This window comes from Symphalangus syndactylus, chromosome 3 (assembly GCF_028878055.3).
Source record: "Symphalangus syndactylus isolate Jambi chromosome 3, NHGRI_mSymSyn1-v2.1_pri, whole genome shotgun sequence".
NCBI lineage: Eukaryota > Metazoa > Chordata > Mammalia > Primates > Hylobatidae > Symphalangus > Symphalangus syndactylus.
In genome coordinates this window covers 39,965,702-39,993,334 of record NC_072425.2, presented here as the reverse complement: position 1 = coordinate 39,993,334, position 27,633 = coordinate 39,965,702, and the positions used below count along the sequence as shown (strand labels likewise).

The window sequence follows — 27,633 nt, the reverse complement described above, 5'->3', positions numbered from 1 at the left end:
CCTCCTCAGCACAGGAACATCTCATTCCTTTAGGGATTTGATAGTTGGGAAGAGCCAGAAGTCACTTGGCTGGAGGTCTGGAGTATGAGGAAGATGATCATGCTGCATAATAGCTGCTGTTGAAATTTGGAGGAAGGAGTTAGTATGCTGACATAGGGCAGGAGTTCTCATCCTGGAGTGTGTGGAAGTTTTTAGTATATGTGTATTTTTGTTGATTTATTTATTTTTGAGATGGGGTCTCACTCTGTCACCCAGGTTGGAGTGCAGTGGTGTTATCTTGGCTCACTGCAACCTCTACCTCCCAGGCTCAAGGGATCAATCCTCACAGCTCAGCCTCTGAAGTAGTTGGGACCATAGGTGTGTACCACTATGTCTGGCTAATTTTTTGTATTTTTGGTAGAGACGGGTTTCACCATGTTGCCCAGGCTGGTCTTGAATTCCTGAGCTCAAGGGATCCACCTGCCTCGGCCTCCAAAGTGCTGGGATTACAGGCGTGAGCCCCCACACCTGGCTGTATGTGTTCTTTACTGAGGGATCCTGTTTTTAGCTTTAACAGATTTTCCCCAAGGACTCCATGATTCAAAAAAGATGAACAACAATTGCTATAGATTCAGGAGATCTTAGGAATTCTTAGGAGAATCCTAAGAAACCTTAGTGTTTCTTCTGTAGCTCGTAAAGTGGCTCTGAAGGAAAGTCATGTCTTAGGAAAGCAGAGGATAGATTTCAGCTGTGCCTGGAATTGGAAGTGTTGTCTCAGTGGGTTTCAAAGCTCCAGAGCCTTGGCGTCCCCACGTACGAAGTGAAGAGTAGAACTGGGTGGGTGGTGTCTATGGGTCTGACTGTGACCCCATGAAATTCCAACAAAGGAATTTCAGAAATGTTCTTCCAAGATAGTGGAATCCCTGGACTAGGCATGTAATGCAAACTTCCCAGGTGACTCAAATGACAGCCCCAGTTTGGATGCTTGTTAGTAGTGTGTGTGTTCGAAGCAGTCAGCCTTTTGGTGTCAGAACCAGGAATCCAGCAGGTCAAATCCGAGAGGGAAAGCAGAGGCTCAACAACCAGTCAGACTTGCTCAGAACAGTACAGACTGTTGGGGAAGATCTTGTCAAGAAGCAGGAGCCTGGAGATACGGAAGAGGTATTGCAGTATCACTGCCAGGGGCAGGAACCAGCCCGGATGTGCAATGCAGGAGGCCAGAAACAAGGATTCTTCCTTAAGAGTGAAGGTTCTGGTAGAGGATTTCATCTCCAAAAGGGCCAGCTGGAGTAAACAGAATTCACGGAATCCCTGGAGGCAGGAGCCCCATTCTAGGAACTAGAATACAGGGTGACCTGAGACTAGGCCAGAAGCCGTGGTCCTCAGAATTGGTCCCAGAGCCTGCAGCCAAAAATTCTGACTTCAGCTGTGGGGGTGGGAAACCCTGGGGGCCATTTGAAGTCAGGGAAAAGCTGAGGAGGCAGTCATTGAAAGCACTACCAGGTTCATTCTTCCCTCCCTCCTCCCTTTCTTGGTTCCTTCCTTCTTTTCTTTCTTCCTTTCTCCCTTCCTAGTTTGTGTCAGGGAAGGAGGGAGAGATTTAAAAAATAACGAAATGACGCTCTCCAACCTCAAGGAGCTTGCAAACTTGAGGTGAATAAATCTTCCCACTTAAGTAAATGACCAAGTGCTTAGGTGCTAGAAAATTAAAATCCTACAAAAGAAAGAAGGTAAAGTTTGTGTGTATGTTCAGTAGTTATTCCCTGCTTTTTGTGTTTCACAGAAAGAAGGGAATTTCCATATCATTTCCCTGAAAGGCAGGGGCATGGAAGAACTTCTGAGCTTCTCTCCACCCCAAAGGAAGGGGAGACTAGCCTGATTGATAAATTTGCCCCCCCTCTTCTGTGTCCTTTATGTAGTCAGCCTGTCCGCAGGTGATTTTCATTCTGGTCTGCCCTGTGGTGAGCGTGACCAGGCACATTTTGTCCTGCACAGGGAAGCTGGCAGTTTTCCAGGGTAAGCAAAGATTGGAAAGGTGTGTCAGAAAACCCATTTGGCTGCAGGTCAAACCACACTGTCAGCTTTATCAACAAATCAAGCTGACACTTTGATCTCTGTTGGTCTGCCTCCTGGTCTTATTTCTTAGTAAATTCCAAACCCAGAAGGAAAAACCAGGAATGGTCCTTGTTGGCGTCCCCAGCCTCTAACATAGGGCAGAGGGCTTTGGTGTGCGTCAGTAGTCTGGAAGGAGGAGCTCAGCCTGGTCACTTCTGCATTGGAGCCTAGAGCCTTTTTTTTTTTTTTTTTTGCCACAGTACTCTTAAGCCTGTAGCAGCCACGGTTGATCTGGAGGCCTTAAAAACAAGTTTGGGCCAGGTGCGGTGGCACACCCCTGTAATCCCAGCTCTGTGGGAGGCTGAAGCAGTCGGATCACCTGAAGTCAGGAGTTCGAGACCAGAGTGGCCAACGTGGTGAAACCCCGTCTCTATTAAAAATACAAAAATTAGCCTGGCATGGTGGTGCATGCCTGTGATCCCATCTACTCGGGAGGCTGAGACATGAGAATCACTTGAACCCGGCAGGCAGAGATTGCAGTGAGCCGAGAACGTACAACTGCACTCCAGCCTGCACAGCAGAGTAAGACTCTGTCTCAAAAAAACAAGCAAAACAAGTTTGGTCTCCTAATTTCATAAAACTCTGAGTACCCAAGAGTCACCCTTGAAGAGGAGAAAGGGATGGAAGGAGGACCCCTCCCCCATGTTGTACAATGAGCAGAGTCAGGGCAGAAACACAGAGTTCGCTGAGTTTAGAGACACGTGAAGAGCGGCCTTCACAGGCTCTCACCTCTCCCTGATTGTATATACGTGGGCTTTTTGCTTCTTTGCTTTTGCGCAAGCTGTTGACTCTTTCTGAAATTTCTTCTCTCCATTATTTTCACCTGCAAAATCCATTCTGAGGAATGCTGTTTCTTCTTAGCAAGTTCCTGCACATTACTTAAAACTCTCAGATATGTACTCCACCGGGAACCCTTCCCTGAGATTCCATCCACACCCTGCACTCAGTTGCTTACCTGCTCCTCTGAGTGGTCATTATACCTTGACATTCCATTCTTTCAGCTGAAGGGCTCTAAAGCCTTGCACCATTTGGCCACCCTCTGTCTCTGGTACATCTCTACTCTTCTTATTCCAGCCACATTGGTACAACCTGCCTCAGATACTCTTCCTCCTGCCTCTCTGTAATTACCTGAAAAGCTCCTTCATCCTGTAATACTCCCTCCGTTGTGTTCTCTACAGAAGCTTTCTCTGACCCCAGAGTTTATTGCCCTTCACCCTCTATCTTGAGACTTTGCAATTTTTTTTTTTTTTTGAGATGGAGTCTCGCTCTTTCACCCAGGCTGGAGTGCAGTGGCGCAATCTCGGCTCACTGCAGGCTCCGCCCCCGGGGTTCCCGCCATTCTCCTGCCTCAGCCTCCCGCGTAGCTGGGACTACAGGCGCCCACCGCCTCGCCCGGCTAATTTTTTGTATTTTTAGTAGAGACGGGATTTCACCGTGCTAGCCAGGATGGTCTCGATCTCCTGACCTCGTGATCTGCCCGCCTCGGCCTCCCAAAGTGCTGGGATTACAGACGTGAGCCACCGCGCCCGGCCGCATTTTTTTTTAACATACCTATCACAGCACTGAACACACTACTTTACATAGAAATGTTCTGTTCATACACCTATCATCTGGGCTAGACTGTGGGTTCCTTTACCACAGAGACCTTTCTTCTCACCAATCTTGAGCTTGGGACTTAATAGATACTCATTAAATGGTGAATAAATGAATTAATGAATATTATCGTTTTTCTACATGTGTGTTCCTCCTACTTTTTTATGAAGTCTTTGAGGCTAGGAATAATGGCTTACTTATATCTTATTCCTGATAGCTAACTTAGTGCCTGGTATATAGTAGGCGCCCAATAATTATTTTCATTGAATATACATGGATGAATGAATAAAGTCTTTTGTTAGTATCTCCAACCTGATATATCCTTTCCCTCCATTGAAACCTCAAGCACCTCATGTTTCTCCTGCGGCACTTTCTTTAGCTTGGACTTCTCTCATTGTCTAATCCCCGCCAGTTGATGGTCAGCTCTTTGAAGCAGGAGCTGGGCCTTATTTCCCTTGGTGTCCCCTGAGAGTCTGTCACAGCGTGGGGCATGTAGCAGGTGCTCCAAGTTGAACTGTTCTGAGAAAAATGAAAGTATCTGTGATTCAGAGCCACCATCCCAGCAATGAGAGTCCCAACAGCTATACATATTGAATCTCTTAATAACACCACTTTGCTTCATGCACAATTAATGTTGCCAAACTCTGGGTGATACAGGCAAGCAAAGTTGAAAAGACCACATTATTATTATTATTATTATCATTATTTGAGATGGAGTTTCACTCTTGTTGCTGAGGCTGGAGTGCAATGGCACAATTTCAGCTGCAACTTCTGCCTCCCGTGTTCAAGTGATTCTTCTGCCTCAGCCTCCCGAGTAGCTGGGACTGCAGGCACGCGCCACCACACTTGGCTAATTTTTTATAGTTTTAGTAGAGACGAGGTTTCACCATGTTGGCCAGGCTGGTCTTGAACTCCTGACCTCAGGTGATCCACCCACCTTGGCCTCCCAAAGTGCTGAGATTACAAACGTGAGCCACTGTGCCCAGCCATGAAAAGACCATATTATTTCATATTTGTTTTAGCTGTAATGTTCTGTACTCATTGGTGCTCAGTCAATATAATTTTCAAATAAATAAGGACATGAGGCCATCTAAGTATGGATGAGCCCCAGAGTACAAAAGCATAGCAGAAAGATGAAAATCAAATCAGCCCCTGAGGAGAAATAAGAAAGTAGCCCCACGCGTTCCCCTTCAGGGTAGTGACTTTAAAAGAATTAAAAAACTTTGTTTTTCTCCATAAAAGTCTTGAGTGCAAACATGTAGTTTGAAAACTATATGCTTTGAACTTCAAAACGTTAAGGTTCCTGTAATCTGGCCATAGCTAAATAGAGAAGAGCAACCCTCAAGATTAGAATCTCAGTTGCGGGGATTTTTCTTGTTGGCTTTTTGCTTGGGCAATCATTCACTCTACTCCCTTCCTCTTTTTCCTCTTTCTTTTTGTTTCTCTTTCATTCTGCATATCTTTATTGAGTGTTAAGTCTAAGCTAGGAACTCACTCTTCTAATTGCTTTATACTCATAATTTTCCACAAACCTCATGACAACTGTGATATGGGTATTAGCATCTTCACATAAGGTATGACAAAACTGAGGCTCAGATTTAAGAACTTGCCTAGGGCCCCACAGCCAGTAAGTGCTGGGATCATATTTGAATCCAGGCTTCAAGTTCCAAAGTTTGTATCTTGTTACTTAATTCCTACATTATAAGTCCCCACTATACAGATCAGTGGTTCTTCTCTCACATACCTTACAGACAGCTGGGAAGACAGACAAGTGGGTCGGAGGTTAGCAAAGAGTAACTCTGGAACACAGAGAAGGTCATCTATGTCGGGGGCTGGGGGCGGGGAGGAGGATGGGCAGTGGCTTCCCAGGAAAAGGGTCACTCAAATTGAGATCTGAAGGGTAAATGGGGGTTTGGTCGATCCAGACAGTAGCATCATCTGAACAGAGGTACAGCAAGTACAAAAACCCTGGGGGGTGGGATGCAGCCCAAAACATTCAAAGAACTGTATTTCTTTGGGTAAAAATCTTAGTCATTCTGTTTTCAAATCATTATTTTTTTTATATAGCTCACAGTGGCTAATTGTCTGTGCTTTTGTCCAAAAGTGCTGAAGTGTAAGGGTAAGTGATCATTGAAATGAATTAAGGTTTTCATGTCAGTTTCAAATGCTTTTGAGATGGCCAGTGCACTCTGATATCCAAATAACATAGCAAAGTGGTCAATGCCACGTGCCCTGCTGTTCCACCAAACTCAGATAGCTGGGAAAGGGCGCTAGGATCCTTTAGGGACACAAAAATCCAAAATCCAGAAGGCAAAGGAATTATCATTTATCACTTGCACAGGATATGTAAGTAAATCATTTTATTCTCGTGATATCAGTCATGAAATTTGAAGTCAATTTAAAAAGAAATGATTCCAGGAGTCTCCTCAAACACTCAAATTATATTAAGATCTAAGGTAGTAGGTCCATGAGGATCCATTATACTATTCTCTCAATTTTTTTTTTTTTTTAGACGGAGTCTCGCTCTATCGCCCAGGCTGGAGTGCAGTGGTGAGCTCTCGGCTCACAGCAACCTCTGCCTGCCGGGTTCAAGTGGTTCTCCTGCCTCAGCCTCCCAAGTAGCTGGGATTACAGGCGATCGTGACCATGCCTAGCTAATTTTGTATTTTTAGTAGAGACGGGGTTTCAGCATGTTGGCCAGGCTGGTCTCGAACTCCTGACCTCTGGTGATCCACCGCCTCAGGCCCCCAAAGTGCTGGGATTATGGGCCTGAGCCACCATGCCTGGCCACTCCCTAATTATGTATAAATTTTTCATAGTAGTTTTCTTTTTAATTTTTAATAGACTGTTTTGGGCTGGGCATGGTGGCTCACGCCTGTAATCCCATCACTTTGGGAGGCTGAGGCGGGCAGATCATCTGAGGTCAGGCATTCAAGACCAGCCTGGCCAACATGGTGAAACCCCATCTCTACTAAAAAAAGGTACAAAAATTAGCCGGGCTTGGTGGCACGCACCTGTAATCCCAGCTACTCAAGAGGCTGAGGCAGGAGGATCATTTGAACCCGGGAGGCGGAGGTTGCCTTGGGCCGAGATTGCGTCACTGCACTCCAGCCGGGGAAACAAGAGTGAAACTCCACCTCAAAAAAAAAAAAAGACTGTTTTCTAGGGCAGTCTTAGGTTCACAGCAAAATTGAGCAGAAAGTACAGTGAGTTCCGATATGTTCCCTGGTCCTACACATGCACAGCCTCCTCCACCAGCAACGTCTAGTACTGTAGTAGTTTTGTAAACAATATAATCTTTCAATCAGATACAGATTACAGGTGCTCTATTTATTTAACGAACGTACAGTGAGAATCTCATCATTTGCCTGGCGTTTTGCTAGATTTTAGGGCTATAACAGTGAGCAAAACAAACATGATCCCTGCCCGTAATGCTGTTTATATCTGGAGGAGAGAGATCCATTAAAAGATAATTTCACGTGGCACACGCCTGTAATCCCAGCACTTTGGGAGGCCGAGGTGGGCAGATCACGAGGTCAGGAGATCGAGACCATCCTAGCTAATACGGTGAAACCCTGTCTCTACTAAAAATACAAAGAAACTAGCCGGGCTTGGTGGCGGGCGCCTGTAGTCCCTGCTACTTGGGAGGCTGAGGCAGGAGAATGGCATGAACCCAGGAGGCGGAGCTTGCAGTGAGCCAAGATTGTGCCACTGCACGCCAGCCTGGGCAAGAGAACGAGACTCCGTCTCAAAAAAAAAAAAAAAAAAAAAAAAAAAAAAAAAAAAAACGATAATTTCACAAAAAAACTAGTTATAAACTATGATGAGAGAAAGCAAAAGATGCTCAAAGGTGTATGATAGGATTGCTGCCTTAGTATAGGTGGTCAGGAGAGGCTTTGCCAAAGAAAATCAACAGGTAAACTGGGATCCGAAAGATAAACAGGAATTAACTAGGCAAAGATGGCAGGGGAAAGTGTTTTAGGCAAATGCAATAGCACATGCAAAGACTTAAGGCAAGAAGGAGCCTGACATATTTTAGGATCAAAGTTGAGCAGAAAATGACAGAGAGATGAGGCTGGAGAGCCAGGTGGCAGCCAGAGCAATTGGGTGCTACAGGCTATGTCCAAGTGTTGTCTTTGTTTTTACCCAGAGTGATAGGAAATAGCGATGGGTCTTATGCAGAAAGTGACACAAATCGATTTTGTTTTAAAACAATGGCCACCCAGAAATGATGGTATTATAATAAAGTGGTGATAGTAGGAAGGCAGAAAAGTGGGGGGATGCCAAAATAGTTTATGAGGTAGAAGCAACAAGACTTGGTGTTTGCTCCTCTTCATAAAGTTAGGAGAGTGTTGGGTTTCTAGGCTTGCAAAATTGAATAGATTATGGTGTATATACTGAGATAGGAGCAAGGGCGATGGGAAGACAAGGAATTTGCAAGGACTTTATAGCTATTTTTTCTTTCTGTTTCAAATAATAACCACTCTGTGCTAGGCACCATGGTAGGTAATTCACATTCAGTATCACAGATGCCCTCTTATCTGATGCAATAGGAACTGGCAGCAGGTTGATTCCCGTACTACCATGGCTCAACAGGCTTTAAAAGATTCCAGTTACTGTCCTCTGTTATAATTTCTAGTGCATATTGTTTATTACCTAGATACCACCCATTGGCATATGGATTTATGAAGCTCAAAGTATTGTTTCCAAGTCCTATCCCACTTCTTTTTTCACGTGACTCACTAGGTAACTCCTATACCATTTTTCCTCTCTCTGAACTATGCCTACTCCATGGTAACAGGTTTAACAGGTTTATCTAGGCATCTTTCCCCTCCCACTTCATGGTCAGTTAAAGTCCTCTCTATCAGGTCTGGTGATCACTGGACAAGCATGTTCTCAAACTCTTCGTGGTAGAAGTTCATCTTCTTTGATCCATCATTCCAAATCCTCCATCCCATTACAGTTCCATTTTTCTCTGGCCTTGCTTACCTTCCTAAGGCACTGCAGTAATTTGCCCACTGTTATAGAAATCAGTCCCCAAATTCTCACTTTCCATTTAAAAGCCCTTATCAGAAGAGACTATTGCATTATTTCCATCTTTATTCTAGACTGCCTCTCTGTTTATCTGAGGCCCTTCTGTTATTGGTTCTCATCAGTAGCAACCAAGAGCATACAGGATGTTTTCATATATGTTGCCCCATTTAATCCTTACAACTCTCTTTAGTCCCTTTCCTCATGCCTGGCATATAATAGTCATCTAAATATTTGTTGAATTAATGAATAAACTGGGCCAGGTGCAATGTATTCTCAGCACTTTCGGAGGCCAAGGCAGGGGAGGATTGTTTGAACTCAGGCATTTGAGAACAGCCTGGGCAACATAGCTAGACCTGATGTCTACTAAGCATTTTTTAAAAGTTAGCCAGGCATGGTGGTGCACACCTATAGTGCCAGTTACTTGAGAGGCTGAGGAAGGAAGAGCACTTGAGCCTGACGGGTCAAAGCTATAGTGAGCTGTGATTGTGCCACTGCACTCCAGCCTGGGTGACAGAGTGAGACCCTGTCTCAAAAAAACAAAACAAAACAAAACAAAACAAAAAACAACTCTGTGTTGCTGGAAAAGCAAAGAATTTTTTGTTTGAAGAGAGATCAGGCTCTAATTTCCATTTTAATAGTTTTAACATTTGTTTTCATAAATAACAGCCCATCTATAAACTGTTAATACTAATTTTTAACTATTTATTTATAACAGTATAGTTGATTCTGTATGAATGAGTATACTATTAAGTATGAACTTGATACTCCTAAGTGAATTATTGTTTAAATTACAGGCAAGACTATACACTACTAGAAAGTAACAATTTAAAATTAGAAAATAAAATAGTTGGCCAGGCATGGTGGCTCACGCCTGTAATCCCAGCACTTTGGGAGGCCGAGGCAGGTGGTTCACAAGGTCAGGAGTTCGAGACCAGCCTGGCCAAGATGGTGAGACCCCCCCGCCCCTCCGTCTCTACTGAAAATACAAAAATTAGCTGGGCGCAGTGGCAGGCGCCTGTAATCCCAGCCACTTGGGAGGCTGAGGCAGGAGAATCGCTTGAACCTGGGAGGCGGAGGTTGCAGTGAGCCAAGATCGCGCCACTGCATTTTAGCCTGGGTGACAGAGCAAGACTCCAACTCAATTAAAAAAAAAAAAAAGAAAAGAAAAAGAAAAAAGAAAATATAATTTATTTCATGGTATCTCCAAAACACACATTTAGAATTTTAACTTTGTACATTGAACATAGCTAGATGACTATTTTTGTAATACTTTAATGCCTCTTCCAGGGTTGCATCAGACAGCATGTCTTTGCCTAGATAGTGCCATATTATTGTTTTGTGCATGTGGTTAGTACTTTATATTTACAAAATGCATGCCAATCATATTATTAGTATTTCAGCAAAGCCCTACTGTGAGTTAGCTCAGCATTCCTGAAGACAAGCATAAAAAGAAGTATGCAGTTATCAAGAGGATGCTGACAGGGTTCAAGTGAAATATTGATGAACAATAGTTCACTTTATTCAAAACAGAAGTTTCTCTAGATACATTTCAGCAGAGCTGTCAAAACCTCTTTCTGTATCATTTGACTTTCCAGCCTTAGAAATTAACCGTAATTTTCAAAGAAATAAGTGATTATTATGTTGGATCTTACTTTCAATGTTACGGCTTATGTTACTACTTAAAACTTACACACACAAAGGTCGAAGTTTATGAAGGCAATGTTTAAATCATTATTTCACATATGATAACTCACTTGCATTCTTAGCCAGAGAAACTTTTTGAAAGTCAGATTAAAGTAAAAATTAGATGATCTTGTGGCAGAGAATCAGAATCATTCAACTTAATGGATTTGGGAGGGCCTCAAATTGCCTGGAATTTGCCATCTTAAAGATGAAATTTTAGTTAATTAGCCCAAAACACTTACCTATCATTACCTATATACAGACCAGCGTAGTCCAAGAACCTGATCTAACGTAAGAGACGGCCCCAGTCCATAAAGGACTCAAAGAAAGAGAGGAGCAAACACAAACGAATGAAGTGAAATTATTTGTATCAGTTAGGGATTGTATTTGGCTGCCCTGAACAAAAACCTGACTATGAAGGCGTAATCCAAAACAAGTTTCTTTCTCTCATGTACACAGAACCTTACAGGTGGGCACTGAGGCTGGTATGGAGGCCTCGTGATGCCACCTAGGATTCGGGTTCTCCCTGTGTCACGGGCTGAATTGCGTCCCTCTCCTCCAAACTCATATGCTGAAGTCCTAAACCCAGGACTTCAGAAAGTGACCTATTTTGAGATAGGGCCTTTAAAGTAGTAATTAAATTCAAATGAGGCTGGTAGGGTGAGCCTCCATCCAATCTAATGGGGCAGTTGGACCCACAGAGAGACGCCAAGGGAAAGTTCACAAAAAGGAAAAGTCATGTGAGGACACAGCAAAAAGGTGGCCATTTGTAAGACAAGGAGTCAGGCCTCTGGAGAAACCAAACTTTCCCACACCTCAATCTTGGAATTCCATGAACTGTGAGTCGTTTATGCCACTCAGTCAGTGGTATTTTATTACAGCAGCCCTAACAAACCGATACACCCTGTTGATTTGATTTGGCAGACTCCACATGTGGCCTCAGTTTCATGATTCAAGGTGGAGGCTCTACCTCCAGCCTCTCATCCTTGTTTCAGACAAAAAGCAGCAGAAGCACGCTAAGAAGGAAGGGGATGACAACACAGACATCAGAAAAACAAGACTTTCTGGTGACTTCCCAGCAGACTTTCTCATAGCTTCAGTGGCAAACCTGAGTCACAGTCTTCCACCCCACCCCCACTCCTGCCCAGCACTGTGGGAAATGGGGAGTAATGTTTCTTTTTTAAAAAATAAAAACTAGGCATATTGCCATCCCAAACGAAACTAACGCTCTGCTAACAACGAAGAAAGGACAAATAAATATTAGGTAGGCAACCAGCAATGTCTACCATACTAGTTGTTTGAAATGTGAATGATAAAGACACATGAATGCATTGGTGATTAGACCAATTAGAGGAAGAAGAGCTGGGCTAGGAGCAAAGGGCCCAGACCCCATAGTCCTGGCTTCAGGTTCTGCTGCTTCTATTTTCTTGCAGGTTGATTTTGAGAAATACACTTCACGTTCTTCAGCTGCTGTTTACTGTCCTGGAAAATAAGGTTCATAAGGCTTTTCCTGTGTCCTCTCTCAAGGTTGTTATAAAATTTCAATGTTGATAAAAATACAAAATTAGCTGGGCAGCGTGGCACATGCCTGTAATCCCCAGCTACTTGGGAGGCTGAGGCAGAAGAATCACTTGAACCGAGGAGACAGAGGTTGCAGTGAGCCAAGATGGCGCCACTGCGCTTGCGCCTGCTCCAGGACTTCGTCTCAAAAAAAAAAAAAAAAAATAGATTTCAAAGTCGAGTAATGTACATAAAGTGCCTTAGATAGTTGTGATGCAAGCATAAGCTGCATGTGGAGTATATTTTAAATGTTCCCAAGTGTGCACAAGGAGCTACATTCAAGAATGTAATTCCAGCATTATTTTTAATAGCCAAAATTTGGTTTAAAAAAAACTAAACAAAACCAAATGTCCATCAACAGAACAATAGATACATTTTTGTTAATTCATGTAGCGTGGCATAGCTTACAACAGTTAAAATAAGTAAAATTTGACAAAGCTAGGTGGTAGGTACTAAGGTATTTGTTACGCTACTCTGTTTTTTTTCTGTATGATTGAAATAGTTCCCAATTTTATAAATTAGCCAAAAAGAAAAAAAAAAAGCTTTGGGCAGTGTTTCTCAATATTTGGTCCACAAACCACCTGCATCAAAATCACTCCAGATAAATGCAGATCGCTGGACCCCTGCTAGGCCTAGGACCGGAGAAACTCTAGTCTGTGTTTCAAACAAAGCTACCAGGTGATTCCTAGAGGACAATTGAGGCAGGGATTGGGAGGAGAAAAGAGTTCCGTAGAAAATGATAAAACCTGGGGCTGAGGGAATGACTCAGGTAGAGGCTGGGGGAGTGCTGAAACTGTCATACCCCTCAGAGGCTAGGGTGGAACACTTGAGCTGGTTCTGCTGGACAGAGACATGGAGGGGAGTTCATTAGTAAGCAGCATCTATTAGTTAGGATTAAACTGTGAGACATGGAGAACCCCAAATATCAGCGGTTTAAGTGGAAAAGCCTCGTATTTCCCTCTCGTGTGAAAGAAGTCTGGAGAAGCCAGGTTTGCTCCACACTACTGCTCTGCTTGCCACACCCACCTGTTGGCCTTAGATGACTGTTGAGCTTCAGTCACCATGACCCCATTGCAACCAACAGGAAGGAAGAAAAGGAGAGAAAATGGCCTATTCCCTCCCTTTAAGGAAACTTTCCAAAAGTATCACAAACTATTTCTGCTTATATCTAGAGTGTAGTCACATGGCCATTCCTAGTTGGATGGAAAATGAGGACACTTTGTGTTTTATTCCGGATGGCCAAGTGCCTACCTAAAAATGGGGGAAGAGGAGGCTTTATCATCATTGAGAAAGAGATGGAATTAGGAGAAGCCTAGTGGCTTCTGTCACACAAGTCCAGACGGTTAAGAGCCTATGACAGCCTTGTTGAAAAGATCTAGTAAACGGCTGTGAAGACTACAGGATCTGAGAGATGCTGGTCAGGTGATTTCTGGTGTAGCATTTAAGCTAGATCCTCGCTTCTCAAGTGTAATTCATGGGCCAGCAGCATGGACATCACCTGGAAGCTGGCTAGAACTGCAAAATCAGGCTCAACCCCAGCCCTGCTAAATCAGAAGCTGGAGTTTAACAAGATCCCAAGTATGGGGCTAGAAGATCTCAGAAAAGAGAAAAGTTAGAAACTGGGGAGATTGGTAGCACAGACTAGAGGCGTGGGAGTCTTGTAGGTAAACTGATGGTTGGGCTTCTGTGTGCCAGTTGGCTCCTTAAGGAAATGAATGTGAGGCAGGAAAATAGGGAGTTAGGGTAACCAAGGGTTAAGATATTTGTTATGCTACAAATAGCAAAAGAACAGCAGGTGCAGCCAGTTCTAGGCAAGATTAGGCAGCATACAGGCCACATCCTCACTCTTGTGATAACAAGATAGAAGTTTCCACTTTAGCCTCAGATTGACCACAGGCCAAGTCTCCACTTCAGCCTCTGATTGGCCGCAGGCCAGTTCTTCATAGGGTGTAACCAACTGGAGGCCTGTAAAGGGCACCTAGGGGTGTTACCAAATTCTTTTAGTTTAATAAAAACTCTAAAGAACATGGCAATCCTTCCATGCTTGGTGGCTCACGCCTGTAATCCCAGCACCTCGGGAGGCTGAGGTGGGCGGATCACGTGAGGCCAGGAGTTGGAGACCAGCCTGGCCAACATGGTGAAACGCCATCTCTACCAAGAAAAAAAAAAAAAAAACCAGAAATTAGATTTGTGTGGTGGTGCACACCTGTGATCCCAGCTACTCGAGTGGCTGAGGCAGAAGAATCGCTTAAACTGGGAGGCGGATGTTGCAGTGAGCTGAGATCACACCACTGCACTCCATCCTGGACGACAGAGTGAGACTCCATCTCAAGTAGAAGAACATTGTAGTTGGGGCTCTAGAGCCGCTTGCTGGAGCCTGCTCCCACTCTGTGGAGTATGAACTTTCGCTTCAATAAATCTGCACTTTCATTGTTTCTGTCTTCTCTCATTGCTTCATTCTTTTGTTGTTTTGTTTGTGCATTTTGTTCAATTCTTTGTTCAATGTGCCAAGAACCTAGACAACTCACAGTCAAGACTTTCCATCCTGTAACAAATGCAGAGGTGGCCAGAGAGCTGAGTGCTTCAACTCAGGGATGAGAGTGGAAGAAACTGCCAGAAAATAACTAGGAACAAGAGAAAGAAAAGCACTTGGAAAGAAAGCGTCTTGAAAACAAACTTTAAAAGAGTATCAGTGAAATACAGATTCAATTACCCTGCCCTGTGGACCAGGCAGTCCTTAATCCTCACAACAACCTTGAGTGGTAGGAACTATGATTCCCATTTCAGGTGATGAAACCGAGCTTCAGAGATGATGGCTTGCCAAGATCACACACTAAATACTGACATAGCTCACTATAACATCTTGTAGAGATCTGACCAGTTTACAAAGCATGATTAAATGCATTATCTCATTTAAGCCTCACAATTACTTTGTGAAGTAAACAGAAAGTGGCTGTTATTTTAATTTTGCAAGTAAAGAATTCCAGGACTTTTGATTCTCAGTCCAGTGTTGTTTTGTTTTTCTCTCATTTTTCTTCTCTTACTTCTTGACACATTGATGATAATGAAGAATAGATGTGAGTACACGATTCCTCAAACCTGAATTTAACTGTGTTTGTGAGGGTCCAGCTCAGGGACATTCAGTAAACCCTCCAATGATAACTGATATTGTTGTTTTTCTTATAATTACAACGATTGGCTTTGTTCAATAAAGCAATATTTATAAAAGTAATTTATTAGAGTGAGAAGTACAGAAACCAAATATGGAGGGGAAATTTGAATGAAGATACGATGTCAGAAATGAGGGAAAGAACTCTAAATAATACTTCAGAGCCTGAACTTTGGAGTTAGACAAGTTGAGTTCACATGCCAGCCCTGCTGCTTATCAGAATGGGGAGTTTGGGCAAAGTGGCTAACAGCCCATCGCCTCCACTTCCTCATCTTCAAGGCTGCTACTTCACGAGATATTATTATGAAGATTGAAAGAGATAAAGTACATAAGATGCTAGCCCAATGCTCAGAATAAATATTTAATAATTATAGCTATTATTAAATCCTGGTTATGGATGGAAGAGTGGACTTGGTAAAAGTCCAAGCCGCAGTAGGTTTGAGAATAAACCTACATTGACTGCTTTGAGTGTTTATCAGTTTGTAGACTTCATTTATATCAACTTTAAAAAGGATAATCTGTCTTCCTCAGGCCCACCGTTTTTACACTCTTATTATAATTAACTTGCCTTTTAATGACGCTGCATTCATGACTGATGTTTCCCAGTTGTAGATTTTTTAATTCCTATATTTCTCATAAATGTATTTGGTAACTGAATCTAGCAAATGAGTACAAAACAAAGAGTCATAGCCCTTTACCTTTAGTGTCTATGAAGTGAAAGAGATCAAAGGGGAAACTCTGAATTTACTGTCTCATTTATGAGAAGCTTTGGCACAATTTATGAAGGCAACAGATGTTCTGCTTCCTAGAACCTTTTTGTTCCATCCCCAAAACCTATATTTTCCTTTAGTGTATTGATTTCTTGTTACAGAGCAGGAATGGCTATTAAATATCTTTATTTGGGAGCTTGGGGGTGCCAGAATGTGAGAGGAAAAATGCATCAGTAGCTAAAAGACAGTTGATGGGGTGGGTGCAGAAGGGCCCAAGAGAAGGTAATCTGTGTCTGGGAAATTATTTACAATTTGAAAGGCACAGAGACTTGCCAGAGGAAGGAAAGAGGGAGCAAATGAGAAAAGCATCCAATCACGCTGAGCCCTTTGATGGATGAGGAAGATACTTTAAAAGATGAGAAAGCACTTTCCCCATCAGCCAGATGGCTCATGTAATCTCTCTTTGTAGCTAGCAGCAGAGGGGAAAGATCCAGTGTAAAAAATTATGGAATATCTGTTGGGAATAAGCTGATGCAAACCAATTACAAATCGAAGTGTTTTTCTTTTCTGTTTTGATGAGGGGACACTGATTTCTCCTTGGGGGTGGGATTGGATTTTGACTACCAAAATGTAGCTGGAAATTGAGTTGATGAACAATGTTTCAAACACTGTTTCTCTCAGCAATGCAAATAACATTTCTGTGGTGTATTTATAGTTTCAAAGCATCCTCACCTGCATTCTCTGATTTTATCTTATAAATAGCCCTGTGAGGTAGGTGTCATTATCCTCATTTTATACTTGAGATAAGTGAGGCTTACAGAAATTAATTAACAACAGTCTCCAAACTTGGGTCTGTTTTACTATACTAGCTTTCTTTGGGTCTTCCAACAAATGGCAATCTATGGCCACAGTTCCCACAAAGAGCTTTCTTTTTCTTTTTTTTTGGTGGGGGGAGGGGCGGGGGCATCTCTGCCAAGCATCTCCTAGATTTCCATAATGTTTTCCCTCCAAGCGAATTCCATGATCCTTGGCATCTCTCAAAGGCCTGAAGAGCCCACCTGAGGTTGCCTGGAGTGAGGGTGAGTGCTAGGAGTGGAAAAGAATGGCACAGTCCTATGAGCCACTAAGCTACTGCTTCCCTTGGCTTCAGGGGACCTGTGTCCTGGTGACATCACTGTCCCCTTGCAGTGCCCTCTCTTGTATCCCCTTAGAGCCCCGGGCTGCCTTCCAGCCATCTTAAGTATCCCATCCCTTCAAAGTCTGTTTACTTCCATCCCCCTCAGGACATCTCAGCCAGGAAAGCAATCACTTTTTGCACATTACTAACTCCTTAAGATAATTTCTAGCTTAGAGAACAAACAGCCAGGGAAGACGATGTCTTCCTTGGCCACACTGGACATGCTCCATGGGCAGAAAGCCTCCAGGCTTGAAGCTTCTTCTCCACTTCCTCGCCTCCTGATAACTTCCTGGCCTGTTGGAACCTCTTCCATAGTCAGTGGTCAATAAGCTTAAAATTGTGCCTACACCCAGAGGACAGGAAGTCTTGCATCAGCTTGGCAGTACAGAGTAACGCCAGCTATAGTTACAGAGACCAGAATAGTTATTAGTTAGAATATAGATGTGCCTGTATTTGAACTTGGGTATCACCACTTGCTAACTGTGGTACGTTCTCTGTGACTCAGTGTATGCATCTTTCAAGTGGGGTAATAATAGTCCATAGAGAGTTATAATGAGGATTAAAAGTGTTATATATGTAAAGTGCTTAGAACTGTTCCTGGCATAAAAAAAGCTCCATAAGGATTAGATCAATTAATTTGTTTAAATTCTACTTTTTGAAGTGCCTACTCTACGCTAGGCTCTTTACAGCTGAAATTTGGATGCCAGCTGGAGTTACCCTGACCCCTCAGATGGAGATAAGCGGTTTAGACCTCCTTTTCTATGGATTATGGTAAACCAAATCATCTTCCCAAGAGTTCTTTGAATTCCAAAGGGTTCCTTATATTTCTTGATTAGTTCAGGCTCCCAACACCAGCTTCTTCAGAATTATTCTCATAAGGGATTGTTTTGCTGTAGTCCACATTGCATCTCACAGATGTTTAACTCAAATTAACACTCACACGAAACTTAGCGAGAAATTCATGTATGTAGTGACATTTACTAAAGTTTGGAAAAAAGGAGGTTTTACATTACAAAAATCCCGTCAATTTTATTTATTTATATATATTTTTTGAGATGGAGTTTCGCTCTTGTTGCCCAGGTTGGAATGCAGTGGTGAGATCTCGGCTCACCACAACTTCCACCTCCCGGAACCCAATCAATTTTAAATTCAGTATCAGTCATCTCTATTCTTTAAGGCCTTGGACTAGGTCCACATTTTAAGATCTGGCCTCCTGCTGAATTCCTTAATCTTTCTCTCTCTTCCTTTTCCCTAGTGTCTCAGTCCATTTGGGCTGCCATACCAAAATATCTTATGCTGGGTAATTTATAAACAATAGAAATTTATTGCTCACAGTTCTGGAGGCTGAGAAGTCCAAGATTATGGTGCCAGCATGGTCATGCTCAGATGAGGGCCCACTTTCTGATTCATAGATAGTACCTTCTCACTGTATCCTAACATGGTGGAAGGGACAAATAAGCTCCCTTAGTCCTTTTTATAAGGGCACTAATCCCATTCATAAGGGAGCTCTCCCCATGACCTAAACACTTCCCAAAGACCACATGTCTTAATACTATGGCACTGGAGATTAAGTTGAAACATGTTAATTTTGGGGAAACACATGCATTCAGACCATAGCCCCTACTATCTTTCCTCCTTATGCCTTCACTCCAGGTTGCCCCAGACTCCAAAGTCTTGTTCCATAATGCAGAAAAATCCATTAAGTTCTCTCTAATCAGCTGTTTAAAAATCTGGCCAGCTGGGTGCAATGGCTTACACCTGTAATCCCAACACTTTGGGAGGCTGAGGTGGGAGGATCATTTGAGGTCAGGAGGTCGAGACCAGCCTGAGCAATGTATTGAGACACTGTCTCTACAAAAATTAAAAAATTAGGTGCAGTGGCATGCACCTGTGGTCCCAGCTACTCAGGAGGCTGAGACAGGAGGATTACTTGAGCCCAGGTGGTTGAGGTTGCAGTGAGTCATGATTGCAACATGGCGCAACAGCCTGGGCAACAGAGCAAGACCTTGTCTCCAAAAAAAAAAGAAAAAAAGAAAAAGAAAAAAGAAAAACTTGGCTAAACTTTTAAAGACCACTACTTCTGTCACTCAAAAACCTTGCTAAAGATTAAAAAATTATTCTTTTTAAGGACTTCATTAAGTTATTGGCCAGAAATTAAACTCATTCTAATTTGTGTTTGTATGTAGATGGAAAAGAGAAGAGGATTGTTTTTTTCTTGGAGATAGAGTCTCATTCTGTTGCCCAGGCTGGAGTGAAGTGGCACACACTCTTGGCTCACTGCAACCTCCACCTCCTGGGTTCAAGTGAGCCTCATGCCTCAGCCTCCTGAGTGGCTGGGATTACAGGCATGAGCCACTATGCCAGGCTAATTTTTGTATTTTTAGTAGAAACGGGGTTTCACCATGTTGGCCAAGTTGGTCTTGAACTCCTGACCTCAAATATTCCGGCCGCCTCCACCTCCCAAAGTGTTGGGATTACAGGCATGAGCCACTGCGCCCGGCCAAGGGTGGTTATTAAACACACATTATCTCAATTAGTTCTCCCAGCAATACTGCAAAGTAGGTCTGATTCCCCCCAGTTTTATAACTGGAAAAACTGAGAACCAGAGAAATTAAAGAATACAGTCAAGGTCATCTAGTTGGGAAGGGGTGAACAGAGTCAAGACCATGGGACCACATCAGTCTGACACCGAATCCCTCACTGTTTTCATTACACCACACTGCCTCATATGTTATGCTTGGCCTTATGAATCTGAAGTATCCCAAGGTGATGACAGAGATTAGAGGAGACAAATGCAGCTCCTCCCTGAGGGAGCCAACTGCATGTTGGACAACCCCAAGCTGTTTCTGCTGGCTGCCATGTTAATGTAGATATCTTCATACACGATGCCCAGACCTGAGCCCAGCCTTCCAGGTGGGATCTGACCAGAACACAGGAGAGCAAAACCACCCACTATATTCTTTACTCTGGATTTCTAGTTACGAAATCTGAGTTGCCTTTGGCTCCTTGAACCCAAATTGCATTGCTGATTCTTTCCTGGTTTTCAGCCAGTGGAAACCCCTAAAACAAAGGTCCCCCTTAAGTTCTGGTGTCAATCCCGGAGTGGACCCTTGCTTCACCACTTCTTATGAGAATTTAGGCAACTCAGCTCTCTTATTTAATCAAGGGTATCATTGATTGCACTAAAAGAGACAACAATACTATTTATCTCATAAAACTGTTAGAAGAATTAAATGAACTAATGCATGCATGATGCTAACCCAGTATCTGGAACACTGTAAAGTTCAACAAACATTAGATGTAATAGTAATACTTACAAATGCCCATCTCTTCTCCCACTTCCAGACAAATTTGATCTCGCCTCTTCCCCATCTTCCCCCACTCCCAACACATACACACACAAACCCATTACTGAAATGCACTCTCCTAAAGCAGAAAATCTGGCCTTAGGAACCCTGGATTCAGTATTTTTTTTTTTTTTTTTTTTTTTTTTTTTTTTTTTTTTTTGAGACAGAATCTTGCTCTGTCACCCAAGCTGGAATGTGGTGGTGCAATCTCGGCTCACTGCAACCTCTGCTTCCTAGGTTCAAGTGATTCTCCTGTCTCAGCCTCCCAAGTAGCTGGGACTACAGGCATGTGCCATCACGCCTGGCTGATTTTTTTGTATTTTTAGTAGAGACGGGGTTTCACCGTGTTAGCCAGGCTGGTCTCGAACTCCTGACCTCAGGCAATCCGCCCGCCTCAGCCTCCCAAAGTGCTGGGATTACAGGCATGAACCACCACGCCTGGCTGGATTCAGTTCTATCACATGCTAGCTGCATGACCTTGAGAAAGATGCTCAACTTCTCTAAGCTGCAGTTCCTTCCTCTGTAAAATGGAAACCATAATGGTGTATTGACTTAACTCACAGCATCATCATGAGGATTACATAAGGTAGAAATATAAGGAAGCTCCATATTTATTGGTACATTATTTCCATTGTCCTTGTAATGATGTTGGTAGTTTTTTAAAAAACTAATTACAGGTCTTTATACTAATCTCTATTAAAATGTATAGACTTATTTACGATTTATCAGATTAACATTGCTGCTCTGTGTTCAGCCTTTGTATTTTTTTCTCATGCGATACATTTATCTGTGAGTTTTAAAAAACTCTATTCATATTAAAATGACAGCATAGGACCCCTATCCCTGCTCGTCACAAATTTTATTTTATTCATTAACAATAAATCCACAACAATTGGTTACATTATACACTGTTCTGGGGGCAATGGCAGAGTCAAAGAAATAAAATTTGGGGTGTGTGCCCTCGAGTCTGTTAGTCCTCTGGGGAAATGACCTACATTCTTAGCCTTAAATGTTAATATCTTTTTTTTTTTTTTTTTTAGAAGGAGTCTCCCTCTGTTGCCCAGGCTGGAGTGCAGTGGCGTAAATCTCAGCTCACTGCAACCTCCGCCTCCTGGGTTCAAGCGATTCTTCTGCCTCAGCCTCCTGAGTAGCTGGGATTACAGGCATGTGCCGCCACGCCCGGCTAATTTTTATGTTTTTAGTAAAGACCGGGTTTCACCATGTTGGCCAGACTGGTCTCTAACTCCTGACCTCAGGTGATCTGCCCGCCTCGGCCCCCCAAAGTGTTAGGACTACAGGCCTGAGCCACCGCGCCCTGTCCAAATGTTAGTATCTTGAAATAGTTATGCATCATGCCAAAGACATCTAGAAGACCTCAAACTCTCCAGTCACAGAACAAACTTGTAACTTCGATGGCAGTTGTCCTTAACAAGATTCCCTGCGGGCCCTCTCTGAAATGGAGGAGACGTGACATTATAGAATTGCAAAATCTTAGGATTCATCACCTAACTTTAATGCTGAAGGGTTTGGAGATCATTCGGACTAACCCTCATGTTTTACAGTTGAAGATAATGATACTGGAGAAGGACTTATCCCAAATCACCCGTCGGTGGCAGAGCCTAGACAAACCGATGTCTCCTCCCTTCACTCGTTTGGGGTTATTGCTGGACTGCAGGGACCCGAAGTAAGCAGAGAGGGGTATAGGGCACTGGAAGAGGAGGTATTTTGCAGGCGTCTGTTTTTTCCTGCTCCCAAATCGGTGGGATGTCAGCGAAGGATGGGTCTCTGGAGCAGAGGAGCTAACAAGGTCTTCTGAAAACCATCACTGAGGGTGCTGTGGTTGGGAACTCGAAACCTTGCCAGTTAAAAGCGTTTCTGCGAATGTGGTTTCTGAGGGCGAGGAAGCCCTCCCCCGCCCCAGAGCCGGCCCCGCCCGCCGGGTGCCCGACAGTAACCCCGAGGCGTGCGGCAGCCCCAGCTGTCTTCAACGTAGCCACTGGAAGACAAAAACCAGAAAATGTGCGCCTTCTCATTTGAAACCTGGTCTTTAGGTCCGGCCCCTCCCCAGCAGGAATGGAAACATTTAGTTTACGCCCACGTGGCTCTTCCGCGGGCGTGTGCTCCACTCGGAAGCCCGGAGCTCTGTCCGGAATAGGCCAGACAGAGCTCCCTTCCCATCTGCCTTTTGCAGGAAGAAGGGATGTGGGGCAATCGGCACAGCTGAATAGGGGCCAGCTGTGGGAAAAGGGAGAGCGTGACAACAGATGGGGGGAGGAAGGAACGAGGGGTAATGGGGCGTCAGGGCCAGGGTGGCAGCTCAGAGGGCCCAATATCGCCCCGCCAGACCCAGAAATTAGGGCACGTCTGCAAAGCTCACACCCTCCATTTGAGAGCCGAACCGAAACCACCACAAGACGAAAGCTCCGGACTCCCAGCCGCGGCGGGCAGCGGGCGGCGCGCAAGCGCGTGAGGCCCCGAGTCTGACCTCGAGTTACCCCGCGCGGCGAGTCGCGGCGAAGTAGGTGAAAGGTAACTAGCAGACGCTGCTCTGGGTGACGGCCGCGGCGCGCGTGCGCGGGGCTGGGCCCTTGGGTTCCGTTCTCCCCCAAGTTTCTCCAAGTCTGCACTTCGCCAAACTATGGGTGTGTCATGGGCCAGTGCATGAAGCGATGGAGTGGGGACATCGAGCCGATTTGGAAAATTCCTACCACCCACTCTGTGGAGAAGTGAGGTCCAGACGCAGTGCAGGGGAGAGAACCACTTACTGAACGCCGTGTGTGTGCGCGGCGGGCATGGTGCTGGGCGTCCGTCTTTTAATTCTCACAACCCTTTGAAAGACCTCAAAATGACCTCTCATGGAAGAGGAAACTGAGGCCCTGTGAGTTCATTTAATTTGCCCACGGTCATCCAATCAGTTAAGGGCAATTTCCATGAAGGGTCCGAGCTTCAAGGTGGGTTTTTGGCCCTAAAACACACAAACAACACCTGTAGCACATTTGGCAAGGCACCCTCATAGGCATTACTCATTCCATCCTTACCAAAAACCTATGAGGTAGTAGATGCTGTGACTCTTTTCTTTTTGCAGATGGGGAAACTGAGACTCAAGGAAGTTGTTCTGGAATCCCATAGAGAATATCAGAGCTGAGATTTTCTGTCCTATTTTAGAGAGATAAAAAGCTGAAAGCTCAAAGTCACGTTCTCCTATCGCCAATCTGAAGACCTGTGAGAGCTTCACGCTCTGTGGGATGTGTGGCCCAGGCCGTGCTAAAGACAAAGAAGTTCTCATTACTGGAGGTCTCGTTTGCGGGTTTCCATTACAAAATTACAAAGTGATCAACCCTTATAGAAGACAGTTGGGTTGTTCACTTATTAAGGACAGGGACAGAGTGCACTGCTCACAGTTGCTGAATTTGGTGTTCGTTCGGTGAGCTTATAGCTGAATGAACTCATTTTCAATCCCAGATTATTCAAGGGGGAAGCTGCCTTTGTGTCAGGCAATGGGTAAAGTAGCTTGTTTGTGACTTTTCCCAGAGGAGGGTTCTTGCATTCACGCAGCAAACATACTTAGCATGCACTCTGCGGTGTTTATATAGCTGGAAAACAGATGGGAACTTCAAAGGACAGGAATGCCTTGCTTCTCTTGAAAATTCTTCTCTGAGTATTTGTCTTAGTCTTCTCGTGCTGGGTACTTAAACAACACACATTTATTTCTCACAATTCTGGATGCTGGAAGTCCAAAATCAAGGTGCAGCAGATTTGATTCCTGTTGAGGCCCCACTTTCTGGCTTGCAAACAGCCATCTTATCACTGTATGCTCTTATAACAGAGACTTCTCTCTAGGGTCTCTTCTTATAAGGCATGAATCCCATCGTGGGGGCACCACCCTTACGACCTCATCTAAACCGAATTACCTCCCAAAGGACCCACCTCCTAATCATCATACTGGAGGTTAGGCCTTCAACTTATGAACTGGGTGGAAGGGAGCACAAAAATTCACTCATAACAATCCTAGATGTCTGGATGTTTGCCCACCTCCGTGCATGGTAGAAGCCATGTAATCCCCCTACCCTGTCAGAGTTTCCTGTGACACGAGAAGTAGATCACCCAGGGAGGGGCACCGGAACCCAGTCACAACTCCTCCCACCCCACCAACCCCTTGGTGCCTCAGCTGCTCTTCAGAACCACAAAGGCCAGAAAACAGAAGCAGCTCTCCTCCTCTCCTAGGAGGCCTTGGAAACAGAGGGAGATGCAAATGGAAATTCCCCAAAAGGGAAATGCAAGGGAAGCAGAAAAACTGCAGCAAAGTGGGTCTGCCCCCGCTACCCTCATTTCTTTCCAAGAATCCCCTCCCTTGAGTGTGCCGTCAGAGAATTGGAATGTCACTGCCCTGTCCCCCAAGTCTGTGTTGCTGCTCAGGCTGATAAAGACAAAGGCTGCAATTGGACTCCCTTTGCCCGAATGTAACCCTGCCTTGAAGCCTTCCTGAGGTGACCAGGGGAGATCATGTGCTGCCTGATGCTGTCAAGATGCCTGTGTGAGCTGCCTGCCTGCTGGTGTTGGCAGGAAGAAGGCTGCTTGGGAACTTACATCAGCACCCTGTGGAGGGTTGAGAGCTTTGGCCATGCTGGGCCCTGTGCTGACACTTGTAGTTGAATTCCCTCCCATATGATCCTCCACAGCCCTATGCAGTAAGTATGAGTATGAAACTAAGCTCTGAGGAGGTAAGCGATTTCCCCACATCACCCAACCAGTAAAACGCACGGCTGAGACTCAGCTCCTTTCCTGCTCTGGGCATTTAAACCCAACACCCCAATAGGACAGGCTCTTGCAGCTGGCTGGGAAAATTGTCCCTAGGTTTCTTCCTTTCTTCCCTAATTATCCCAGAGAAATTTCAGTAAAAATGTAGAACAAGGAAAATTCCAGGCCTTACACACAGTTAAATAATGAGTGACTTTATAGAGGAATGAATGAATGAAGGCAGAGAATGAGGGTGGATAAAGTGCCTGGAATTGTGCCTGACACATAATAAACACTCAATCACTATTTCCCAGATGGTTGAATAAAGGAATAAGAATATCAAAGCATACGGAAGGGAAGAATTTCAGTGTGAGGTGCAAATATTTTAGGATAGCCATTTCCCTACCTTAAGCTCACAGATAAAGTTTATGGTCCTGTTGGAATTCGAAGTTCTTTTTTTTTTTTTTTTGAGACGGAGTCTTGCTCTGTCGCCCAGGCTGGAGGGCAGTGGCACGATCTTGGCTCACTGCAACCTCCGCCTCCCAGGTTTAAGCAATCCTCTTGCCTCAGCCTCCTGAGTAGTTGGGATTACAGGCGTGTGCCACTACACCCAGATAATTTTTTTATTTTTTTAGTAGAGATGGGGTTTCACCATGTTGGTCAGGCTGGTCTTCAACTCCTGACCTTGTGATCCTCCTGCCTCGGCCTCCAAAAGTGCTGGGATTACAGGTGTGAGCCACTGCGCCCGGCCTGAAGTTCTTATTTTTTAATTATTGGTGAGAGATTTGCTGACCCTAGTAGGTTATCAGTAAAAATACAGAAAGTGGATAGAGCAAAGCCCTGGTCCATCTGGTCCATGTCCCCTCCCTGTTGAGTTGCTTCTCTGGGTGTCTTGTATGTGATTTGTGCTGCTGGCTTTTGTCATTAGGAAAGGCCTTTCATTCCATTCAAAAAGGGCTACTACTCTTTATGAAGCACTAAGTAGGTTAGTGCATAAGATATGGTCTTTGCTCCCTAGGTGAGGAAAACGTAAGGTCCGACGTTTCAGTCCCTGCTCTTGTTAAGGTGTATATTTCAACACATCACTTAATCTTAACAATCCGCATTTTCCCCATATATAAAATGAGTGTGCCAGGCGCAGTGGCTTATGCCTGTAATCCCAGCACTTTGGGAGGCCAAGGCGGGTGGATCACCTGAGGTCAGGAGTTTGAGAACAACCTGGCCAATTGGGTGAAACCCCATCTTTACTAAAAATATAAAAATTAGGGCTGGGCGCGGTGGCTCAGGCCTGTAATCCCAGCACTTTGGGAGGCTGAGGCAGGTGGATCACAAGGTCAGGAGTTGGAGACCAGCCTGGCCAACGTGGTGAAACCCCGTCTCTACTAAAAAATACAAAAAATTAGCCAGGTGTGGTGGCACGTGCCTGTAGTCCCAGCTACTCAAGAGCCTGAGGCAGGAGAATCACTTGAACCCGGGAGGCAGAGGTTGCAGTGAGCTGAGATCACCCCAGCTTGGGAGACAGAGTGAGACTCCATCTCAAAAAGAAAAAAAAAAACCATATATATATATATATATATGTGTGTGTGTGTGTATATATATATGCATATATGTGTGTATATATGTGTATATATGTGTATATATGTATATATGTATATATGTATATATATGTTTATATATGTGTGTATATATGTATATATATGTGTGTGTGTGTGTGTGTGTGTGTGTATAAGCTGGGCATGGTAGTGGGCACCTGTAATCCTAGCTACTTGGGAGGCTGAGGCAGGAGAATCGCTTGAACCCAAGAGGCGGAGGTGGCAGTGAGCCAAGATTGTGCCATTGCACTCCTGCCTGGGCGGCAAGAGTGAGACTCAGTACCCCCCACAAAAAAATTAAACAAATAAATAAAATGAGTGCATATATAAAATTGGTACTTTAAGGATAGCAAGGGAATTTAATAACATGTGATATGTAAAAAAAGGTGAGGGTGGGAGAAATGGGTTGATAAGTAGCAAATGCTATTAATTTAATTTAATTTAATTTGAAGAGAACATGGGGAGTGTTTTCTCATCAGTCACGAAGCCTAGCCTCTCCAGGAAGAGGGAATGGAGAGCTATACGCTTGAGATGTAAGAGGGCTTCTGGGCTGGGGGGTTTCCAGGCAGCACCAAGCATGGGAGAGCAGAAAGTTTCACTGCCTGGGAGTAGTGTAGAAACTCAGCAAATATGTCTTGGGCCTTGCATCTCAGTTTTGGGCCTGTCTGCCTCTTCCCTACTGAGATATGAATGTGTCCCTTGACTACAGTGGCTGCAGGAGGAAGGAGCATCCCAGAACAGCTTAATTCAGTGAGAAATCTGCTGTCTCACTGTGCCTCTGTCTTGCTTGGGTCAAGTCTGAATTCCCAGCAGCCAGAATTTATTGAGCCTTTGTTAGATGCTACCCCCTTAACATTCAGAGTGGGCCTCAAACAAATATAGAATTTGTAAGGATAAAATGATGTGAGGGTTTAAGAGCGCAGGGATCAGTACAAAA

At 44.2% G+C, this 27,633-nt stretch overlaps 1 long non-coding RNA gene across 1 annotated transcript; it reads right to left on the bottom strand.

Annotated features, from left to right (window-relative positions):
* Nucleotides 1-3,965: 3,965 nt before the first annotated feature.
* LOC129478307 (uncharacterized) lies at nt 3,966-22,849 on the bottom strand. Its single transcript, XR_008656388.1, has 4 exons — nt 22,747-22,849; nt 21,878-22,363; nt 18,354-18,453; nt 3,966-4,201 (listed from the first exon to the last, which is right to left on the bottom strand). It is a non-coding gene; the product is annotated as an uncharacterized lncRNA (long non-coding RNA).
* Between the last annotated feature and the right edge of the window lie 4,784 nt (nt 22,850-27,633).